Source organism: Aquarana catesbeiana, linkage group LG01 (assembly GCF_042186555.1).
Source record: "Aquarana catesbeiana isolate 2022-GZ linkage group LG01, ASM4218655v1, whole genome shotgun sequence".
Lineage (NCBI taxonomy): Eukaryota > Metazoa > Chordata > Amphibia > Anura > Ranidae > Aquarana > Aquarana catesbeiana.
Window position 1 is genome coordinate 795156672 of NC_133324.1, and position 11356 is coordinate 795168027.

Consider the following 11356-nt stretch of genomic DNA (forward strand, 5'->3'; position numbering starts at 1 on the left):
TGAGTTTATCAACCATCCTAGTTCTCTCAGGGACTGGAGAAGAATGTCTCGGTGATACACCAACTGACCCGGACTGCTTGCTAGGAGGAGGATGTCGTCCAAATAGTGGTATATCCTCAAACCCCTCTCCCGCAGGGGAACCAAAGCGGATATTAGAATTTTGGTGAACACCCTGGGGGAGGTGCACAGACCGAAGGGCAGGGCTTGGAACTGCAGGTGGATCCGACCTACTGCAAATCTGAGATACTTCTGAAAGGCAGGTAGAATTGGCACGTGTATGTACGCATCCTGCAGATCGATTGATATCATCCAATCTGTTGGCTGTACTGCCTGAATAATTGTTTGTAGAGACTCCATCTTGAAGCTTTCTGGGTGTATGTGCCTGTTGAGTCTCTTTAGATCGACCACAGGCCTCCATCCACCCGTTCTCTTTGGAACCAGAAATAGAGTGGAATAGAAGCCTGCGAAGCGCTCCGCCAAAGGAACCGGCACAGCTGCTCCCTGAAGTTGGAGTGATGATACGAATTGTCTTAGAGCTTGAGCCTTCAGCAGAGAGGATGGAATTTCCGTTCTTGTGAACGAATTTTGAGGTGGAGGATGAGAGAAACTCCAAAAGTGTCCCCATTGGATTGTTGAGAGAACCCAGGGATCCTGGCATTTGCTGGCCCAGACTGGAAGAAAGAATTTTAGTCTGGCTCCCACCGGGAGTGTCTGGGCTAATCTGGCGTCAAAAGGACTGCTTCTGCTCATGTGGAGTCTGAGGGGCCTTCGACTTTCTGCCCAAGAAGGATGCCTGAGTGCCCCTCCAGGGTCTTCTGCCGTCTCTGAACTGCCTTGCTTGTCTGAAATCTCTAGGGTTTGACTGGCGGAACCTGGAAGAACCCCCTCTGGATCTTCGCATCCTTCTGTCTTGGGGAAGCATACCTGACTTTCCTCCTGACAGCTTAGATATGGCTTTATCCATTTTGTCTCCAAATAATGCCTTCCCATCGAATGGGATTTTGCACCAATTTTGCTTGGAAGCCAAATCCGCCGTCCAGGGTTTTAACCACAAGGCCCTTTTCGCCATTACTGAGTGCAGCATAGATCTTGCTGAACACCTAATCGTGTCTATAGCTGCTACTCCAACGAAGTCTGCTGACAATCTAATTTCTTCCAAGGCTTTAATTATGTCTTCCTTGGGGACATCCTGGCGTAGAGCTGTTTCAATGTTATCCGTCCAAGCTCTAATGGCATTAGATACGAAGGTGAGGGCGATCACTGGCTTGCATGCCGCTCCTGCAGCTAAATAGCTCCTCTTGAGATCCAGATCGATTCTTCTGTCAAGAGGATCCTTGAAAGAAGCGGAATCTTCCATAGGCAGGGTAATATTCTTTGCGAGTCGCACCACTGATGCATCTACCACAGGTATGGAGTTTAGTGACTTTGTTCCCGCCTCCGGCAAGGGATACAACTTATTGAAACGGCCCAAAGACAGCTTTTTATCAGTCCTAGACCATTCATTTTGAATGATTTGCGTAATTTCTCCCATCAAAGGGAAGAAAGCCTGTTTCCTTTTAAGGAATGGGAAGTAGCTTTTTGCTTCCTGGGGAGGTTCTTCAGTATCCTCCCAAGCTATTGCGGCTCTTACTGCCTGGATGAATGGCTTTACCAATGAATGGCTGAAGCCGGAAGGATCTGACTCATCTGACGAATCGCCCGGGAGGTCTTCTGGTGGGGAATCTCTGGCCAGTCGGCCTGATGGAGGTAGAGGCGTACTGGCCGCGGAAGGACCAGGAAGAACAAGCTCAACATCCTGTGCCTGTGACGTCTGCGGGACTGGCTGGGCAGGAACCAAGGCCGCAAGCTCAGAGAAGGAGTCCTTCATAGTCCTTTTGAGCAGGTCCACCACCTGCTGGTTTTCTAACTCGCGGCTGGACGCATAGTCCGCAAAACAGTCCTTGCAGACTACTTTATTCGGCAACGGACTAGCCCCACAGGTCCAGCACTTCTTCTTCTTGTAGGATCTAGGAGAGGGGGACCGGTCCCGTCTTCTGGATCTTGACCTCTGTCGCGAAGAATGGGACTCACGTCTTGACGAGCGGGACCGGTGGCGTGAAGAACGAGATCTGCGACTTGGGCTGTCATCATCGCTGTGCCTTGAGGATTTTTCGGTCCTCTTGGAGTGGGCAGGGCTATGATTTTAAGAAAAAATCATGTCAGGCCAGCGAGCGCACCTTTTTTTTTTTTTTTTTTTTTTTTTTTTTTATACTCACGTATAGGTGGTCCCATACCTAACGGAAGTGTGAGGATCTTTGTTGCGAGATGAATGGCTCATTGCGGAGTTGGGCATAAAGATCAGCTGCGGAAAATAGCAAGAAAGGTAAGGAAAGAAAAAGAATTTTTTTTTTTTTTTTTTTTTTTTTTTTTTAGAGACACATTACCCATTTTGTTCTTTCCCCCCTTTTTTTTTTTTTTTTTTTTTTTTTTTTAAATACTTACCACAGAGCAGCTTTAGAGAAACCTAGCAGGGCACAGCCGAGGAGACTCTGACTGATAGCCCTCAAAGCTGACCTTAAATACCCTAGGGGTGGGTGGGGCAGTCCCATGAACCCCCAGTCTCTCTCTCTTCTCTTTTTTTTTTTTTTTTTTATTTTTTAGAAAGAAAAGGGCAAAACTGGCCCTTTTTCCAGAAACCAAGATGGCCGCCGGAGCGCCGAGAGACCGCGCATGCGCAGTAGAGCCGAGGCCGTGAAGCCGAGAGAAAACACCTGACCAATGACGGCTGTAAGCTCCCCGGATCGCGCATGCGCAGTACGGCAGAGGGGACGCCGGACCGCACTGCCGGAGGGTAAACAGAACACAAGGCCCCCACAGCAGCAGGGCAACGGATGTCGATCCTAAAGGCCACAGCATGACAAAAACATGACAGGTATTTAAACAAAAGGAACTTCTTGCACCCTCTTCAGTGTATATTCTCTTTTCATTAAGGGAAGAAAGGGAAGGACACAGAAAGGGAAGAGGGGAGGGAAAAGACATATGCATCTTCCTTTTTTTTTTTTTTTTTTTTTAAAATGAGAAATGGAAAAAAATGAAAAATCACAAGCCTGAAAGAATGGGAGCTGATCCTTTTGCGACTCCTTTTGCCTTCATCATAGGATATGGTGGCAGACTGCGTTCCTGTGAGGAAACTCTGCAAGAAGACCCCAACAGATCCACAGAGGGTTTCCCAGTCTTATCAGCGCTGTGAGCGGCCCAAGAACAGGGACTGCGCACGGGAAAGGCTAAACCCGGCGGACGCTGCCGAAGGCAGAGGTATGGACATACTGCTACTCTTCACCAGCACAAGAGGTATGAGGAAAAAAAGTAGAATGTTGGGGGAGGGACTATGCCTTTAATTTATGCTATTCACTGGTCCTGAGGGAGGAGTCGAGGCGGAGCTCTATCACTAGTATACTGCCATGGAGGCACCAGGAAAACATGATATCACATAATAAAATTTCACAATCCATCATATTCATATGGGTACGTACATAAATAGCATATTATTGCCTGCATGACCTGTGGCCTCACTGGTTCTATCATGATAAAAAGATAAATGAAACATACTGAATAAATTGATAGCATAAAAAATGAAACACGGCAATTGGTAGCTCTACCAATTGCTGTGTTTCATTTTTTATGCTATCAATTTATGCAGTATTTTTCATGTTTTTGTCATGTTGAATCCTTTCCAAACTGACATCAACTAATTATGCGTATATACAGTATCTCACAAAAGTGGGTACACCCCTCACATTTGTGTAAATATTTTATTATATCTTTTCATGTGACAACACTGAAGAAATAACATTTTGCTACAATGTAAAGTAGTGAGTGTACAGCTTGTATAACAGTGTAAATTTGCTGTCCCCTCAAAATAACTCAACACACAGCCATTAATGTCTAAACCGCTGGCAACAAAAGTGAGTACACCTAAGTGTCAATATTTTGTGTGGCCACCATTATTTTCCAGCACTGCCTTAACCCTCTTGGGCATGGAGTTCACCAGAGCGTCACAGGTTGCCACTGGAGTCCTCTTCCACTCCTCCATAACGACATCACAGAGCTGGTGAATGTTAGAGACCTTGCGTTCCTCCACCTTCCGTTTGAGGATGCTCAATAGGGTTTAAGTCTGCAGACATGCTTGGCCAGTCCATCACCTTTACTCTCAGCTTCTTTAAGGCAGTGGTCGTCTTGGAGGTGTGTTTTGGGGTCGTTGTGTTGGAATACTGCCCTGCGGCTCAGTATCCAAAGGGAGGGGATCTTGCTCTGCTTCAGTAAGTCACAGTACATGTTGGCATTCATGGTTCCCTCAATGAACTGTAGCTCCCCAGTGCCGGCAGCACTCATGCAGCCCCAGACCATGATACTCCCACCACCATGCTTGACTGTAGGCAAGACACACTTGTTTTTGTACTCCTTAGCTGGTTGCCACCACACACACTTAACACCATCTGAACCAAAAAAGTTTATCTTGGTCTCATCAGACCACTGGACATGGTTGCAGTAATCCATGTCCTTAGTCTGCTTGTCTTCAGCAAACTGTTTGCGGGCTTTCTTGTGCATCATATTTAGAAGGGGCTTCCTTCTGGGACACCAGCCATGCAGACCAATTTGATGCAGTGTGCAGCGTATGGTCTGAGCACTGACAGGCTGACCCCCCCCACTCCTTCAACCTCTGCAGCAATGCTGGCAGCACTCAAATGTCTATTTCCCAAAGACAACCTCTGGAATCTGAAGCTGAGCATGTGCATTCAACTTCTTTGGTCGACCATGGTAAGGCCTGTTCTGAGTGGAACCTGTCCTGTTAAACAGCTGTATGGTCTTGGCCACTGTGCTGCAGCTTATTTTCAGGGTCTTGGCATTCTTATAGCCTAGGCCAGTGATGGCGAACCTTGGCACTCCAGATGTTTTGGAACAACATTTCCCATGATGTTCAACTACACTGCAGAGTGCATGAGCATCATGGAAAATGTAGTTCCAAAACATATGGGGTGCCAAGGTTCGCCATCTCTGGCTTAGGCCATCTTTATGTAGAGCAACAATTCTTTTTTTTTTTTTTTTTTTTTTTTTTTTAGATCCTCAGAGGTCCTTGCCATGAGGTGCCATGTTGAACTTCCAGGGACCAGTATGACAGAGTGAGTGATTACACCAAATTTAACATACCTGCTCCCCATTCACATCTGAGACCTTGTAACACTAACAAGTCACATGATGACACGGGGGAGGGAAAATGGCTAATTGGGCCCAATTTGGACTTTTTCACTTAGGGGTAATAATGGCTGTGTGTTGAGTTATTTTGTGGGGACAGCATATTGACACTGTTATACAAGCTGTACACTCACTAAATATTTACAAAAAATGTGAAGGGTATACTCACTTTTGTGAGATACTGTACACTAGTGTGAAAGGACACCGCTGTGCCCAGGTATATGCTAAATGAATCCATCCAAAAAAATGTATACAGTGGGGACGGAAAGTATTCAGACCCCCTTAATTTTTTACTCTTTGTTATATTGCAGCCATTTGCTAAAATCATTTAAGTTCATTTTTTTCCTCAATAATTTACACACAGCACCCCATATTAACAGAAAAACACAGAACTGTTGACATTTTTGCAGATTTATTAAAAAAGAAAAACTGAAATATCACATGGTCCTAAGTATTCAGACCCTTTGCTGTGACACTCATATATTTAACTCAGGTGCTGTCCATTTCTTCTGATCATCCTTGAGATGATTCTACACCTTCATTTGAGTCCAGCTGTGTTTGATTATACTGATTGGACTTGATTAGGAAAGCCACACACCTGTCTAGATAAGACCTTACAGCTCACAGTGCATGTCAGAGCAAATGAGAATCATGAGGTCAAAGGAACTGCCTGAAGAGCTCAGAGACAGAATTGTGGCAAGGCACAGATCGGGCCAAGGTTACAAAAAAATTTCTGCTGCACTTAAGGTTCCTAAGAGCACAGTGGCCTCCATAATCCTTAAATGGAAGATGTTTGGGATGACCAGAACCCTTCCTAGAGCTGGCCGTCCAGCCAAACTGAGCTATCGGGGGAGAAGAGCCTTGGTGAGAGAGGTAACGAAGAACCCAAAGATCACTGTGGCTAAGCTCCAGAGATGCAGTCGGGAGATGGGAGAAAGTTGTAGAAAGTTAACCATCACTGCAGCCCTCCACCAGTCGGGGCTTTATGGCAGAGTGGCCCAACGGAAGCCTCTCCTCAGTGCAAGACACATGAAAGCCCGCATGGAGTTTGCTAAAGAGAAAAAAAAAAGAAGGACTCCAAGATGGTGAGAAATAAGATTCTTTGGTCTGATGAGACCAAGATAGAACTTTTTGGCCTTAATTCTAAGCGGTATGTGTGGAGAAAAGGAGGCGCTGCTCATCACCTGTTCAATACAGTCCCAACAGTGAAGCATGGTGGTGGCAGCATCATGCTGTGGGGGTGTATTTTAGCTGCAGGGACAGGACGACTGGTTGCAACCGAGGGAAAGATAAATGCGGCCAAGTACAGGGATATCCTGGATGAAAACCTGGTGGTGTTTCAAGAACACAAAGTTGTTGTGAAATCACCGCCATGGAGTGAATAAAGTTTCATTTGAACTCATTTGTGAAACGTATTAAAAAAAAAAAAAAAAGAAGAGTTCAAATGAAACTTTGTTCACTCCAAGTGTAAGTACAGATTCTTCATATACTGTATCCTCCACCGCTTATGATCTAAATCACTCAGCGATGTCAGTGGTTGGTGATAGAGAATCAGCAAACACGCATTGACCCTTAGGGTGCAATACTCTGCAGATCTGTGATAGATGATGATTTCAGATCCCCTCAGTTGCAATCAATCCAGACATTCAATGGGTAATTTCTTTTCCTTCTCAAAGTACAATAATCTGCAAAAACCCAAAAGATATTCACTCCCAACTCTCCTCCACAATTATATGATCGGTCTCTCCAGAGAGGGGTAATCGGAAATAAAAGAAAAGCACAGCATAGCATAAAACCCTTTAAAAAGGTGTTTTTTTTTTTTTTTTGTTTTTTTTTTTTTTTGTTTTTTTTTTCACTGCCCCGTGAAGACGTCTATCTATTAAATGTACATAGGGTGAGCTGTTGGAGGCATCGCTACCACGTTACATTGGATGTCTTACTCGTGGGATTGTGAGATCTGAATAGACATATATAACCTATGCCTGTAACCTTTTTTAAAGGATTTTTTTGCTATGTTGTGCTTTTCTTTTATTTCTGATTACACCTCTCTGAAGAGACCAATCATATAATTGTGGAGGAGAGTCGGGAGTGGATATCTTTTGGGTTTTTGCAGATTATTGCACTTTAAGAAGGAAAAGAAATCACCCGTTGGATGTCTGGATTGATTGCAACTGAGGGGATGAAATCATCATCTATCACGGATCTGCAGAGTATTTCACTCTGATAAGGAAGAATGCGTGTTTGCTGGTTCTCTATCACCAGCCACTGACATCGGTGAGTGATTTAGATCATGAGTGGTAGAGGATACAGTATATGAAGAATCTGTACTTACATTTGGAGTGGACAAAGTTTCATTTGAACTCTTATTTGAACTTTTATTATATTATTCAGGTTAAAATTATTCAGATAGAATTATCACCATCACATTATAAATTATTAGAGAGAGATTATAGGATTGTGTTGGGTCACATGTATTTACTATACACACATTTGGATGGATTAGTTTAGCATACACTTGATCACAGCGCTGTCCTCCTTTCACATTTTTCATGCTGAGACTTCTCAATCAGACAGGATTAATTAATATCACCTTAGCGCGGTCTAACTCTGTTCCTTGCATATACACTAGTGTGCATAAAAAACCTCCCTCAGATACCTCCCATAGCGTTAGAGACACTAAAACATGTCACAACAGCATTCAATTCTTGATACATAATTGTAGATAGTGTCTTCCATAGGTAGGCAATCTGTCAATGTGTTTCGCAGGAACACCCAGCTTTTTCAGGAGGTGAAGGGAGCAAAAAATTTGGAACACCTAACCGTTCAATGTACAAGGTGAGCCTATTTCGATCATGGATTATAGTTTATTGTTATATGAATATGTATATATTCTTTTGTACATTGAACTGTGTAATGTTTCAATTCATCTTGCTCCCCTCACTCCTGAAGAAGGGAGGCGTTTCCGTGAAATGCATTGAGAGATTACCTACTCATGGAAGACACCCTATTTAAAATTGTGTATCAAGAATTGACTGTTGTGACATGTTTTGGTGTCTGTAACCTTATGGGAGGTATATGAAGGAGGTTTCATCATGTTTTTAATTATTTATGTGATTTTACTGTTGTAATAATAAAATAAGTAAGAATGTTATATTGTCTGTCTGGTTGGCACCTCAAAGTCCACCTGGTTTCCTTCTATATTTTTATTTCTAGAGCAGAATGTGCTTAGAATTGCATGTATTTGAACTGTGTGCCTGATCTAGATACTTGTATGGGTCACTGGCTGGGAAAGCATACCAAGAAGCCGCATGGGAGTCAAGAAACTAGTATTTTAAAAATGCAAGGTCACCAATGGTAGTTCACTTAGTTCTTTAAGACACTCAGTACACTAAATTCTTTTACAAGTATTCATGTAGTATATAGCTTGGGGTCATGCTGTAGTAAAGTAGTCAATTACAAGAACGGAGATAAAGATTCTTAGAAGTCCTGCTGACAAACTGTAATCTATTTTGTCATTACAATAAAATTAATATACTGTATATACAGTGTGTGTGTTCGTGTGTATATATATATATATATATATACATATATATATACACACACACACACACAGTTGTGCTCATAAGTTTACATACCCTGGCAGAATTTGTGATTGCCTGGCCATTTTTCAGAGAATATGAATGATAACACAAAAACTTTTTTTTTCACTCATGGTTAGTGTTTGGCTGAAGCCATTTATTATCAATCAACTGTGTTTACTCTTTTTAAATCACAGTCACCACAGAAACTACCCAAATGACCCTGATCAAAAGTTTACATACCCCAGTTCTTAATACCGTGTATTGCCCCCTTTAACATCAATGACAGCTTGAAGTCTTTTGTGGTATTTGTGGATGAGGCTCTTTATCTTCTCAGATGGTAAAGCTGCCAATTCCTCTTGGTAAAAAGCCTCAAGTTCCTGTAAATTTTTTGGCTGTCTTGCAAGAAGTGCACGTTTGAGATCTCCCCATAGTGGCTCAATGATATTGAGGTCAGGAGATTGAGATGGCCATTCCAGAACCTTCACTTTATTCTGCTGTAGCCAATGACAGGTCGACTTGGCCTTGTGTTTTGGATCATTGTCATGTTGGAACGTCCAAGTACGTTCCATGCGCAGCTTCCTGGCTGATGAATGCAAATATTCCTCCAGTATTTTTTAATAACATACTGCATTCATCTTGCCATCAATTTTGACCAAATTTCCTGTGCCTTTGTAGCTCACACATCCCCCAAAACATCAACGGTCCACCTCCGTGTTTCACAGTAGGAATGGTGTACCTTTCATCATAGGCCCTGTTGACTCCTCTTCAAATGAATTGTTTATGGTTGTGGCCAAAAAGCTACATTTTGGTCTCGTAACTCTAAATGACTTTGTGCCAGAAGGTTTGAGGCTTGTCTCTGTGCTGTTTGGCTTATTATAAGTGGGATACTTTGTGGCGTTTGCGTAGTAATGGCTTTCTACTGGTGACTCGACCATGCAGACCATCTTTCTTCAAGTGCCTCCTTATTGTGCATCTTGAAACGGCCACACCACATGTTTTCAGAGAGTCCTGTATTTCACCTGAAGTTATTTGTGGGTTTTTCTTTGCATCCCAAACAATTTTCCTGTTGTGGCTAAAATTTTAGTTGGTCTACCTGACCATGGATTGGTTTCAACAGAACCCCTCATATTCCACTTCATGATTAGAGTTTGAACACTGCTGATTGGCATTCTCAATTCCTTGGATATCTTTTTATATCCCTTTCCTGTTTTATACAGTTCAACTACCTTTTCCCGCAGATCCTTTGACAATTCTTTTTCTTTCCCCATGACTCAGAATCCAGAAACATCAGTGCAGCACTGGATGAAAGATGCAAGGTTCTGTCAGGAGTCCAGAAACTCATTGACCTTTTATACACACACTAATTACAAGCAAACAGATCACAGGGGAGGATGGTTACCTTTTGATAGCCATTCAAACCCCCCTTTGTGTCAACTTGTGTGCATGTTATTAGGCCCAAATCACCAGGGTATGTAAACTTTTGATCAGGGTCATTTGGGTAGTTTCTGTTGTGATTATGATCTAAAAAGAGTAAACACAGTTGATTGATAATAAATGGCTTCAGCCAAACACTCGCCATGAGTGAAAGAAAAATTTTTGTGTTATCATTCGTGTCATTCGTATCATTATATATATAAATTTTAATACTATTTTATTTTAAAAGTTTTGAAAAACAATCATGGCCGACTAAAATAGAAAAGGTTTAAAGATTTTATTTACAACAATAACAATAACGTTACACAAAGTCTTGTGCTTCAGTTATATAAAATAATAAAACTGGAGTTTTCCTTTAAACAAATTATTCTGTTTGCAAATATTTACATCATGCTGCTTTTGAAATGTGCATAGATTGCATTTATTATAGTTTGTATTTAAAATATAACATTAACATTTGCAGGAGTGCTGTGTATTGTACAAGTGGTGCTCAAGAGGAAAAAAAGATTACGTATCACTGTAATATGTAAGCTCACAGGTGAGAAACTAGATTCTCCTCACTGTTCAGCTGTATACTTTTCTTGGAAATTCCCCGGACTGCATTCCAGAGGGCTAATTACACTTCAAAGAATCTACCACACAAACACCTAGCATACAAGTATTGTTGGGTCTTATAGTCTTGTTCAAAAAAAAAAAAAAAATCCAAAACATTACCAGGTTTAGGTGGACATAGACCATAAAAGACAATCTGTTCTTACTCACAGCTTGAATTGCCGAAATATGCCCAAGTGTGCCCGCTTATTTAAACAGGGGATGAAGTATTATTATACAGGCAGTGGCATTGCGTCCATTAAGGGCGCACGGGCGCCGCCCCTCTCTCTCCAGCCACCCCCTCTATGACTAATGGAATTCATGGATTGCATGAATCTATCCATGGCCCCTGTAGCCACCCCCTATTCAGGCATCCGGCCCCTTTTTGAAAGCCGGGCACCTGAATTACAGCGGCGGGGGTGTTTTTTTTTTAAGCACCTGATTAGAGCCATAAGCTCTAATAGGCTTCAAAAAAGGTGGAATTGGAGCACAGAGCATTGTGCTCGCAGTCCACCCAG